This window comes from Dunckerocampus dactyliophorus, chromosome 16 (genome assembly GCF_027744805.1).
Source record: "Dunckerocampus dactyliophorus isolate RoL2022-P2 chromosome 16, RoL_Ddac_1.1, whole genome shotgun sequence".
Classification (NCBI taxonomy): Eukaryota; Metazoa; Chordata; class Actinopteri; order Syngnathiformes; family Syngnathidae; genus Dunckerocampus; species Dunckerocampus dactyliophorus.
Genome location: NC_072834.1, coordinates 5,522,249 through 5,535,325, shown reverse-complemented (window position 1 = coordinate 5,535,325; position 13,077 = coordinate 5,522,249). Strand labels below are relative to the sequence as shown.

General features: G+C 39.9%; 1 protein-coding gene across 8 annotated transcripts in view; it reads right to left on the bottom strand.

Annotated features, from left to right (window-relative positions):
- Window positions 1-13,077, bottom strand: part of sgcd (sarcoglycan, delta (dystrophin-associated glycoprotein)) — a 208,274-nt gene that overhangs the window by 152,600 nt on the left and 42,597 nt on the right. For 7 of the 8 annotated variants that reach the window (XM_054756133.1, XM_054756134.1, XM_054756135.1 and 4 more), the window contains one exon: window positions 8,141-8,495. The exons of the other annotated variant lie outside the window; for it this stretch is intronic. The gene's annotated coding sequence lies outside the window, so the exon portion shown is untranslated. The remainder of the gene's footprint in view (window positions 1-8,140; window positions 8,496-13,077) is intronic. 8 annotated transcript variants of the gene reach the window in all.

The window sequence follows — 13,077 nt, the reverse complement described above, 5'->3', positions numbered from 1 at the left end:
TTTAAATATAAGGCATGTTGGGGCTTGGAAGTCGGACCAGGAAAAGCAAGTATGACAAAAGTCAGAAGTTAAGGAATAATTTGGTGAAAAGAAACGCCGCAAGCGAGAATCTCGCTCAGTCACAGCGGACCAGCTGCCTCCACAAGGCTGCTGATATCAGCGAAACTGGCTTCACATCTGCTTGTCAAATCTTTGGGAGTATCAAGACAAATAAGTCCAAGCTGGTGCATCCACAGATTGGATCCCCCCTCGAGTGAAATTAGCCGACTGGGTGAAAATGGTAAAAGTGTACATCATGTTGTAATACATATTTGGCACAGTTTATGTACAGTGTATGCACATTTTGCATTTCCCTTGATTCAGCTCGTTGTGTTTCTATTTGCATGATTTAAACCTCTTGGAAGTCTCACTTGGGTGCTTCCCGCAGCGCTAAAATGTGACATTTAGCAAAAACATCAACGTCAAATCCCATTTAATCCCTCCTGAGCTCATTTGTTTTCAATTCCCTCTTGTGTATTTTCCAAACATTGATCGGCGAACACTCCTCCATCACAATGACTATTCTCTGGTGTCCCATCACACTAGTTATTGCGGGAATTAATCACCTCCTGACAACAAAACCACACGCTAATCATTTTGTGTTCTGTATTCTTGTCACGCCGACTGGTTTGCTAAATGAACTGAGCTTTAGCATTGATATGACCAGTGATGTAAAGAGAACCCTATTGATTTTTAATGTAAGACAAGACAAGGCCAAACCACATGGTCTTTGTTCGGGACAAACCAAGATCAATACTGTACCAAACCTTGAGTTATTATTGTATATGCAAGAATTTGTAACAAAATCTGAAGTAAAAGTACTGTTTTGTTATGCAAGAATCCTATTGATTAAATTGAGGTAAGTGTTGTCAGCAACTTGCCAGAAGCAATTTTCCAAACATCGGATTCAAGGTTTCAGATATCCAATATGCAAGGACCCTATTGATTTTTTTCATACACATTCTGACACAAAATGTGGCATATGGCTGAGGTAGAATGTTGTCAGCAAACTGTCAGGGGCATTTTTCAAAAAAATTGATTCAAGCTTACAGACAAAATTATCCAACTATTCAAGTCCTATTGAGTTAGGATGTCAAAATTTTTCCATAAAACAACCGGCAGCAATTTTCAAATAAAAGTATACACACATCGTTACACATGATGTTTCAATATGCAAGAAACCTTCTTTTAAAAAAAAAAAAAAAAAAAACTAATTCTGACATTAAATGTCTTAGATGGCTGATGTCAAAATGATGTCAGCAAGCTGCCAGGCGCAATTTCAACATCTTTTTCTAACAGCCCGCAAGGAACAGTGGACAAAAATAGGATTTATACTGCCTTTCTAACATGCAAAAGTATTGATTTTTAAAGAATTACTGGCTCAAAATTGAAAGTGTCAACATTTTGTCAAAAACCCACCAGCAACAGAACCCTCTTGCTTTGTGTAGCATAACCTGACACATGTTCCAGACGGCTGAGGTAAAATGTCAAAATTTTGCCCAGAAGTTCTGAAAAGTACAAATTCCACTTTTTAGTACTATTTTTTTTAAAGATGCAGGAACCCTATTAATTTTTAAACAAATGCGGACACAAAATGTCGAAGATGTCTGAGGTAAAATGTTTGTTAGCAACCTGACAGCAGGAATTTCCCTACAAATATTCCTGTTCACAGATACAATAGTTCAATAATGTAACTTTAGTAGCATAAACACTAAAGAAAAAACACTTTTTTTTTAGAAGAAAGGTTGTAATACTATGAGAAAAAAAAACAACTAATGAAGTTGTAATTTTTGGCAAATTAGGCTGGGGAAAAAGTTATAATAATCTAAATATTATCGGAATAAAGTCATAACATTATGAGAAGAAAATGTACAAGAAGAAAGGTGAAATATGTCTAAAATTATAAAAAAATAAAAACAAAACCTGAGAATAAAGTCAAAATATTAAGAAGGGATACTCGGCTTGACACTTGCTACTGACCCTCTTCCACTGACAAAAGCAGGTACTACCGGGTACTCCTAAGACACCACTTTGCAGCAATGCTCCTCTTTTTTCAGTCTCCTCTTGGATCAAATAAAATACTAAGGCCAGTCTTGGACAAACAAATCTTTCCTCTATGACAACAATTCCCAAATAGATCTGACAGGTATTTTTTTACAATAATGACTAATTTTTCATCCCACTCCACTCCTCCACCTCTCTTCCCTCTATCTTTTAATTAACGCCAACCACGCTTAAGAAAATGAAAAAGCAGGTAGTCATTAGTCAAAGCATCCATCCATTCAACAGGTAAATATGACCATCAGTCATGCAGTCAATATCGTTGCTCACATGCGCCCGGACTCTTCAATTCGCACTCATTGGACCCTCGGGTACATGGCACGCTTATACTGTAAGCACAAAGTCTTCTTTAGTGTGAGCCGAGATAGATCACCGCTGAGCCACCACCGAGTTCCATTCAGTAAACACACTAAATTACGCCGCTCTTCAACATTATACTTCGCCTGGTCGCCAAAATGGGCTTCTGCTGGGAGCATCTGCATGAGAACGATACGCTGGTGTTATTGCGCACTTACATGGAGATGGGAATCAAATAATGAATGAATTGTACACGCCGACTCACTTAATTTTCTCGACAGCTCGCAGTAAGGGTGGAAGAAATGTGGAGGACGGTTGTGAGTTCTTCTTAAAAACACCACAGAACATACCTGTCTACATTTGGATTTCAAAATAAGGGACGTTTTCCGCAAAATAATCATCCTGGCCTGAGATTTTTTTCTTGCGTTGGGAGAATTTCCCGTATTTTGCTACGGTTGTTAAAATCGAACAAAGAATTTCATGTATATTTAACGTATAAAATGTTACTGATTATAATATTTATATATGATTTCAAAATTCCTAGCAAATTGTAAAATTTGGGGGACAAAATACTAAACACAAAATAAAAATAGAAAAATAAATTAAAATGTTATTGACACTTTCTCTGGTAATAACAATGTGTATTATTAATATTTTATTTATTATAAACTGGGAGTCAAAGTCACACAACTTGTGACTCAATTTTTGTTCTTTATGACAAAACACCACCTCAAAAGACTTAGGTAAATTCAGGTTACTCAAAGCACCCATAAGCATTACTGAGAGCTGGCTGAGGACGAGCTGATTCTATTTTTATGGTTGGGAGTAGACGGTAGAGATGTCTTTGAGGTCCTCAGACTGCCTTCCTATTATTAAGCCGTGGTTTTGAGGACACACAAAACACACAAAAGCTGGGAGAAAAACGCAATCAAGCTCCATCTGCTAACAGTCGAAAACAACAACAAATCCCATTGACTCGCCATTTATTTTCTCTGTGCATTAAATATTCATGCCAAGACCGTGATTCATTGTTTACATGTTTGGTTTTAAATGGTCTGGTGGACACAATGGACGTTCTTCATTCATTTTTTGTTTGTTTGTCCCGTATGCAGTGCAAACAGTAGTAGACGCTTTTGTATAGCCAACATATTCTTGATAATGTGATACTAACCAGGGATAAGATTGGCCGACAAATATTATCAGTCGATATTGGCATAAAAATAAAATATCTGATCCTATCCATATTGGTTTTTCTGCCGATAATGCTATCCACGTGCAAGTGAGACCTCATGAAACTGCATCGTGCTCCACAGAACAACAAGCTCAGTATGTCCACGGTCTGGAATTATTTTGTTTTCCAATTTGCGATGACTGCAAAGGGCAGGTTATGCAAGGAGGAATAAGGCATCTTCCTTTAATACTTATAACCCAATATCACACCTCAGGAAAGAATCACTTGGACTCACACGCCACGGTTTGGTACTTTTTCTATAACTTGTACTGCATATTGCATTATTTGTCTTTTTTTGCACAATGTTTATTTGTGAAATGCATTTAGTGGCATCACAGTAAAAGAACAATGATGTGTTCATTCCTCGACTTTATCAATATTGGTAATGAAGTGCTGGACAGTTTCGGTAAAAATAATATCAAACGCCTTGCATATTTCGGTCTACTGCTGCATGCATTTGCATTATGGTATGTCTTCTCAAGGGACAATATTATACAAACTTGTATATACTTCAGAGTAGTCAGTAAACAGCTTGTACAGCAGTACAGATTTACTATCTACTGAAAATGACACACTCAGCTACTGTCGTCCAAATTGATGGCAACACAAGAGAAAAGCCTACGGTCAAGTGGTGGTCGGGTCACGGTCTGGGAATGCACGAGTGCAGCCAGCACTGGGAGAGCTGTGGTTCATCGAGGGAAAGATGTCTCTACCATGACTTTGTCCGGACACCGACTGAATTTGAATGGGTCGTTCTTTGTAAACTGAGATCAAAACAATACCTGTGGCTTTTGTGCATTGGAGCTTGGCAGAGGTAACGAATGTAAATTGTTGCATTAATGTGTATTTTAAGCCTCGTCAAGGACGATGAAGGCTGATGTCTTCAAGGTGTTTAAGGACAAAACAACACTGACTGGCTGCGAATCAACTCCACTGACTTTGAGGTGATGTCCTTTAATGTGGTTAAGCAATTCCTGCCCATTGAGGACCAAGCCTCTATTTGTCCATACTGAACTTGTGTGAGTGCTCCATTCATAAGTGCATTCACGAGCAAGCGTATTACACAACACAGCCGCAACAGACCCAATGTTGTAACAGCATTAGGCAGAAAACTGTGCAGCCAGCACAGTTAATACCAACTGATGAGTTCAGTGTAAACAACAGTATGGCATGTGTAACAGCTGCGTAGCAACACTTTAAAGCGCACGCAGAAGTAAATAAAGTTGCCAGATGCTGACCACTCTACTTCAAATGCATTTGTATGTGCTGTCCTATATCAAACCACCATTCATCCGTACTAAACCTGTGCAAGCTCTCCATTCTGAAGCAATTAAGTTAGTTTAGTCAAATTCGAGCAGTTTGTTGTAGCTCGCTTTGATTCATTTGTTTGTGAAGCAACATGAAACAACTGACAGAAGTCCAATGAGGACAAATCATAAAAATAAATAAATAGCTTCGTATCAGTGTGCTGGAATGTATCATGAAAGGAAAAAGACCGTTGAATGGAGCTTTAAGCCAACAGAAGACATTTAAATTAAATATCACGTCTGGAGCATGTTGGATTCAGTTTGAAGTGGTCTCACTTTTCTGTTTTCAGGTTGATACTTTGGAATTAAAGGTCCCCTGTTATGCAATGTTGGCATTTTAATGATTTTACAACAGTAATATGTGTCCTTAGAGCCTGTTTATTAGAAGAAAGTCGTCATGAAGGAAAAATCTCCCTCTTCATAGTCATGATACCACCTCTGACCCACCCCGCGTATGATCCCACTGCTTCACAGAGGACAGCTTGATTAAAAAACAAAGCTTTGCTATACATGCACTACACGTGCACTGACAACTGTCCATAAGTCAGCAAGAGGCTGCTCTTCATACCGGTGTAGCCTCTTATCGCAGCCTAGAGTAACCCCACATCTTCGTGTGGAGATGTGTGTGTTGCCCCAAATGTGGACGCAAATGACATTTTACAAAATGAGCTGTCCAATGCTGATAAGATTGATTACGATACATTCCCAGAACATTCTTGAACCCATTATGAGAGCTTGTTACGTTTCGAGAAACAAGCCTGGGACTGAAAGTGGGGCTTTTAATCATTTCCACGCACATTATATAGAAAGTGTTATGCTATACAGTGAGATGAAAAAAAAATTGGGTACACCTTTGTGGCACCCCTGACGAGTTGTGCTAAAAATGCTTTGGAAGGCATGCAAGCATGTATGCAACACAGACATCAACGTTTTATAATCATTAGGCAAATAGTCAATGACTTATGGGCAATTACTCGCTCAGTCACGACCTAGACTCGTGCGAAGACATTTTCGCAGTCGCAAAGTAGGATTCAATATGAATAAATGGAATACTTTTGTAGTTACAGCATAGAAAACCTGTTAATTACTTTCTAAATGTTTTTTACAATTATTAGAGCCCTCTAAACATGAAATAACACCCCTATAGTTACCTTTACTCTCCCATTATTCTTTGTTTACACCACACTGCACAGGCTACGGGATCACTGCACAGATGTAAGAGACAGCCGCCACTTTAAGAGTAGCATTCTACCAAGCTAACTAGTTAGCCTCCATTTTATGTATTCTAAACTTAAGAAATGGTTTCAAATGGAGTGGGGAAGAAGAACAAAGTAAGAAGCCAAAAACTTACCACCTCCACATTTAATGGAAGAACTTTTTTTGACATGTTGGACATGCCATGGCTGACTACATGCAGTGTGAAGGCAATGTAATAATGTCACGTCCCATCAATGTAACATTACTGGCGCCTAGTGACCAGACTACTACTGTACATATGGCTTGTCTTTCAAAATTATAGTCAACTACAAAACAGCAATCATTTATTAATTAAGTTTTGAAAAATCGTGATAGAGTGAAGATGCGATGTTCGAACCGAGATGTAGCAAGGGACAACTGTAGATACAGTTCTGTTATAAAATTAGGACACAAGTTCCATTTGTTGTGCCCCCTATAGGTTCTGCTGAAAATGCTTTGGAAGACTAAGCTAACACACGTAGTACCGACATCCTCAAAGTATTCTAATCATTAGACAAATGGTCAGTGACTTAAGGACAATTAGTTGCTTAATGCCGGCCATGTTTTTCAACCAATCTTGCTCAAATCGACTGACAAGATGTCCAGTCATCCCTCATTTATTGTGGTTAATTGGTTCCAGACTCAACCACGATAAATGAATTTCCGCCACATAGGATTCTGTGCTGCTAAACAGAATATTTTCGTAGTTTGAGCATATAAAACCAGTTTATGACTTCTTAAATATGTTTTTTAACATAAATGCAGCCCTGTGGACATGCAGTAACACCCCTATAGTCTCCTTTACGCTGCTATTAGTCATTGTTAACATCACATTGCACAACTCTTAGGGACTCGAGACGGCCGCTAGCTAACAAGCTTGTGTGCTCGAAAGCTAGCGAGCTAACCAGTTAGTCTTGAATTTATTTCTTCTAAACTTATGAAGCCAAAAACTTACCACTTCCACATGGAATGGGAGGAGAACCTTTTTTTTGCCATGGGTGACTTCATGACTTTATGCAGTGTTAAGGTAATGCATTGTAAGGTTGTAAGGTTGTTTTGTATCATTACTGCCGCCTAGTGACCAGAATATTACATATCACTACACATCAATAAGTTTACCTTTATCTACCACAAAACAGCAATCGTGTATTAATTAATTTCTGAAAAAACGCGATACAGCACTGGAGCGATAATCGAACCATGCTATTGTGACTGTATACCAAATTTTGTGGTGATTCATGAAAACACCTTAAAGTTACAGTGGGGTTTTAGTTGAGAGAGAGAAATTTCAAGACTTATGCGGGGGGGCTAACTTCGCTTTTGAATAACAGTGCCACCTTGAGGTGTATTGGTCTGAAAAACAATAGCACAGGAAACACAGTTGGGGTGCATGTATTACCAAATTTTCATCCTTTTGTGTTCAGTAATTCAGAAGTAAAAGTGCATGAAGTCATGTGAAAAAAATGAGGACAGTGTAAATGTGAGGGAGAAATAAATGGGGTGAAAAAAGAGAGCTCCAGTTCAAGGTAAGGAAACCGCCATCCGCCTGTTCATGAAGTGTATTGAAGAAAAGTAATCATTGCGTGTGTCGTTCATGTTGTCCAAAGCAAAATTCAAACCGGGAGAGAGTTCAAATTCCTCACGTATGCCAACAGAACCCCCAAATACAATTTAAATGCTTTGCTCTTAGTGCTGACTTATATGTCCAACAGACAAGACCACAAACCGCAGTGAAAACCAGCCTGGTCGAGCAAATCCACTCAAAAGCCAAACGCGCCTGTCGTTTTGTCAGCTGCCTCTGGATGTCGAGCAGAGACACACACAGTGACACTCATTGCTACAAACGCTGAATGATGCATAGCAAGCAGGACGGAGCGGTGCCAGTCATGACTAATCACTCAGAACACACACTCAGAGGACTTTTGGGACAAACAAACAGCGGAGGACCTTATAATCACAATTGCCTTACCTCTTAGTCAGACGCCAAAAGATTTTGGCTCGGGCAAGTCAGAAAAGCATGGGGAAAAGCTGATCTCTGGCTCAAAAAAAACGGGAACTCCCCAGTCGGCTTCTTTTTAGATAATCTCAAGTCTAGTTCAAGAAGTCCAGCAGGAGACGACGACTCATTTCCCTGACATCCCTCAAAATGTCATCTGTCAAGGGCAGCAGCAAAATGAACGGTAGTTGGAATATTCCTGACTGCATTCAGAACTGAGCATCCTTCAGTGGGAAGAAGATCCAGGAGAGCGCCGGAACTCAGATCCTGCTGAAACGCTCCGATTCTGGACAGTGCAAACAAAAAGCGTGCTGTTGCATCAACATTGCTGTAGTTTTTTTGTTTGTTTTTTGAGGTTAACAAAATTGGCCACTAAAGCTCCTCCAGCATCATCTCTTCATCTCCGAGCTCCATAAGTCTGCACTGGGAGAAGGGGGTGATAGTATGCATGCATGCATGTGTGTGTTAGTGTGTAAGTGTGTGTGCAGCAGAGGAATAGAGGTGGAGAGAGACTGCGAGCGCAAGTGGATCCGGACAGCGACGTGAGGCGAAAAGGATGATTCTCAGAGAGGCGGGAGGTCGGGGGATAGACAGAGAGAGAGCGAGAGAGCGAGAGAGAGAGAGAGAGCGAGAGAGAGGTTCAGTGACTACATTAACAGCGACGAGTAGGTGGAGTTCTCTACACAGTGCTAGAAATATGATGCAATTGTGTTTAGAAGCATAAATGACATGTGTATGTGGTGAGTAACATCAGCTATGGTGCCCCCTATTACGCAAAACTGTCTTTTTATGATGTTCTAACAGTAACACAGTATGTGTCCCTACAGGCTGTTTATGAGCACCCACAAAAAAAAGCTATCCTCCCCCTCACGTTCCTCCACTTTTGACAGAAGAGGCGCTCAAGATTTTTTAAGTTGCAGGTTTTCATGACGCCATAAACGGAAAATTCCCCCTCCTCATGCACATGATAAAGCCTCTGACGCACCCGAAGCTAGATGAACCCCCTCAAAAAAAAGGGCTTCACTACACATCTTAAAATAAAGCCGGAGCACTGCCAACTATCCGTCAGTCAGCATTTTCTTTTTTAATAAAATGTATTTAAATATAGTCCTACTTTAGTCATCTAAATTGATTTAGTTTCAGTCTAGTTAATTTTAGTCAACTAAAATAAAACGTACAAAAAATAAGGCAGTTTACTTGAAAGCACCAATAACTTTTTTATATCTACTCATTTTATTTAGATTTAACGGTAGTTTGTGCACACATGGAGGTAAGGACTGACAAATTAGGATTTGACCAGCTGTACCCGGTGATTTTTTCCGAATCAAATATGACATGACTACTACCACATCACCACTATCAGGAGAACCAGAGTATAGAGCGGCAGGAGCTACCCAGTGTGGCCCAGGAAGGTGCACTGTATTTGGGCACACACCTTTATTTTGGGACAAAAATAAACCTGCTCTCAATGAATGCAGAATATCAATAAGTCATTAATTTTACACTAACCTTTGTGTTATATTACTTTACCTACATTTTTTTAAGTATTTCTTTCAGGTGTTGAATAATATTATATGAATAATAGGACACAGTACAGTACAACTACTGTATGAAGTAGTAAATTAATTCTGCATGAAGCACCTGGCATCTATAATGCAACTATGCTCTTTCTCAGCCATAAAAGCAGCAGTAACCATAACATACAAATAATAACAGATTATTATGCAAACTGTCACTTCTCTTGGCTTGTCACTGCAGATGCCGCTTCAAGTTAGTTTTGTTTTTAGCGGTGATGATTGCTCCACATGGTTTACACGGTGTCTTCTTCTCCATTGCGTCAAATGTGAAATGTGTCCCTATGTCTACTATTCTCTTTCTCCCAGGCGTAGATATATTTGTGTGCAACTTGTTACAATACGGCAGCATACGGTGTCGTTTTTGCTTTGGAAACTGCAACAGCCTTAAATCACAAAGACAGTAGTTCTGATTGGATCGCCTCCATAACTTTACGAGAGGAAATTAGAAATTATAATTGGATTGCGTTTCTGTCAACATTACAGTTGGCCGCATGTTTGATGATTTTGTTTTTCTTCAGCGAATAGGCAAACGTAGGCTAGTGTTGCTCATGTTTGTGTCCTCCTGTCCCACTCCTTACTAGTACATTATTGCATCGGATACATGTCATCTATTACAGCCAGGTTTTTTCAACCAATCTTGCTTAAATTTTACAAACATGTGTTCGAGAGTCGCCAAAAGGTGCGTACCAAATTTCAGGGTGATTGGGCAAAACACTCTGAAGTTACAGTGGGTTGTTTTGGGCCACAATGAGCTGTGGGAGAAATTTTGAGTCAATTCGACTAACAGAGTGGTATTTTGCGAGTTTAGTAACAGCGCCACCATGTGGGGTATCATTCATTCATTCGTTTTCTATGCCGCTTGTCCTCAGTAGCGTTGCGGGTTTATGCTGGAGCCTATCCCAGCTGACTTCCGGTGAGAGGCAGGGTAAACCCTGGACTGGACGCCAGGTGAGGTATTTGTTAAAAAAAATAAAGCACAGGCAACACACAAACGCAAACAAATACTGTACACCCTATTGGACATCCTAATATTTTCTGGCATTTCTGGCAAAGGTCAGCAGTATCGGATTCCTTCATTTCAGCACAAGCTATGTCCTGACAAGAACAAGTCCTGAAAAGCGAGCCACTAACAGTAATAGCTGCAAAAAGAATCATTCTTTTATCTAGGAAATGTTACATCATAGCTATTGATTAAAAAAAAAGAATCACCATAATAGGCGAGTAGACTTAAGCCTGGAGTAGATTTTCACCTTTGTCCTCCATCACTTTAAACTCCCTGAGCCATTTTTCTTTTTTTATAACAAGTATCGATCTTAATACACCTCTCCCTTCAAATTAAGTAGTAGGTGTGCGAGCTGTGTGTGCATCAGGCCCTTTTAAGTGTGTGTTTCTCTTCCGGGCGCCAACCTGTGCTTCTTTAAACATTCTAATCGATGTTTATGACCCCTGGCGAGAGAGAGAGCGAGAGAGGAGGGCTGTCAATGCGCCAGATTTAGACACCACCCCCAGACACACACACACACACACACACACACACACACTGGGTCCACAGTTAGAAATACATTCTAGTGACTATGTTTTAGCCATATATTAAAATCTTGTCCATAGTTTAACCCTCTGAGAACATATTTGAGAATCTACTGCCCCCTGCTGGTGTGGAGTACAAATTGTACCTTTTGTACCTGATTAGAAGTCCCATTTTCTATTCTATTAAACTATTTTAAATAAGCTTCAGACGTCCCACAATAATGTATTGCAAGAGTGTTGACCAAAATCTAGCTTTGATGCTGGAATTGAGCCAGCTCTAATGTACTTTTAGTAAGGCCTACTGGGAACATGCTGTTTTGTGTGTGTGTGTAGCTTTAATGCTAACAAGTGTTTGATTTTCCCTTTTCACATATACAGTCGGCCCTTGCGACTCTGCGGTTCGAATTTCGCAGCTTCATTAGTTTTTCAAAAATATATTAATAATTAAATATTGCTGTTTGCGGTTGAATACGGCCTATTATTACTCAAAACATATGCATATTTAATCTAATTTTTACATATTTTTACCTGAACTAAGTGTTTCCAAGCATAAAAATGGCTAACCAAAACATAAGGCATTCAAAATATGCAGTACTGATGTAGTAATCTACGTCAATAACAGGCCCAATAATCCCTAATAAAAATTCCTAATAACACAGGCTATTGTTGGGGTCGTAACCCATGGCAGGATGAAACTCAACTCTGAACCCCCGATGTCACTTCCTGTCTGCCACTCATTCTTCTCCCCTAGGGAATTTTGAAATAGAAACTCACACGAGCAAAAGTTATTTATGTCTTAAACGTCTTATTTACCCTTATTATGTCTACTATATTGGGTAATACAAGTGTAAAGGTGGCTATAGGGGCATTAGGGTCATGTCTAGAGGGCTCCTATCATGTTAAAAAACATATTTAGTAGGTCAAAAACAGGTTTTCTTTGCTCTACTTTGCCGAATTCACTAATCACGGTCAGGTCTGAAACCAATGAACCGTGATAAATGAGCGATTACTGTACACTGTAACTCTGCACGTGTCCAACGTAACAGATGCCAACTATCAGTGGTTCCCAAACTTTAATTTACAGTCCCGTACCCCTTCAGACATCTGATCATTTCATTACAGTCACATACTGTATAACAGTAACATCATGCTAGGTTAGTCAATTGGCTCTTAGTGATCAAACTAACAGCGCCCACGTCTGTGGTTACAGATAGTTGGCAGAGCGCCAGGCTTTATTTTAAGATGTGCAGCGAAGCCTTTTTCTTTTCTTTCTACAAAGCTGTCCTCCGTGAAGTGGTGGGCATATACATTGGCTGGGGTTATCTCGTTACAGGAGGGGCAGAGGTGATATCATGTCCATGAGGAAGAAGGCTCTTCAAGTGACCTCTTTTCTGAAAACATCATTACAAAGCCATTTTTGCATCACCTTTAAGGCTAATAAGTAACGCTTCCTATAGTTTTGTCGGACGCTTGACATATTTTTTTCCCTCCGTGGTGGAGATAGAAATATGCCATCGTCGCCGGAGACTGACTCCTGAGTTAATTCCCTTCCTGCTAGTGTCATCCTGCTCTCATCCAATCAATTTTACTTCCAACGTGTTATTTGTCCCGACTGATTGAACTCACAGCTGGAGAAGATCCTCACAGCGTGGCGGCGACGTAGAATACCAACAAGCGGTAGCACTGGGCTCAACTTGTTCATGCGGAACAGTGGCGTTGGAAGCCTGGGTAGAGCTTTTTGTCTAGCTGTTGCTTCAAACCTTCTCGCCAGGCACCTGTATCACACCTCCTCAGCTGCATAATTCA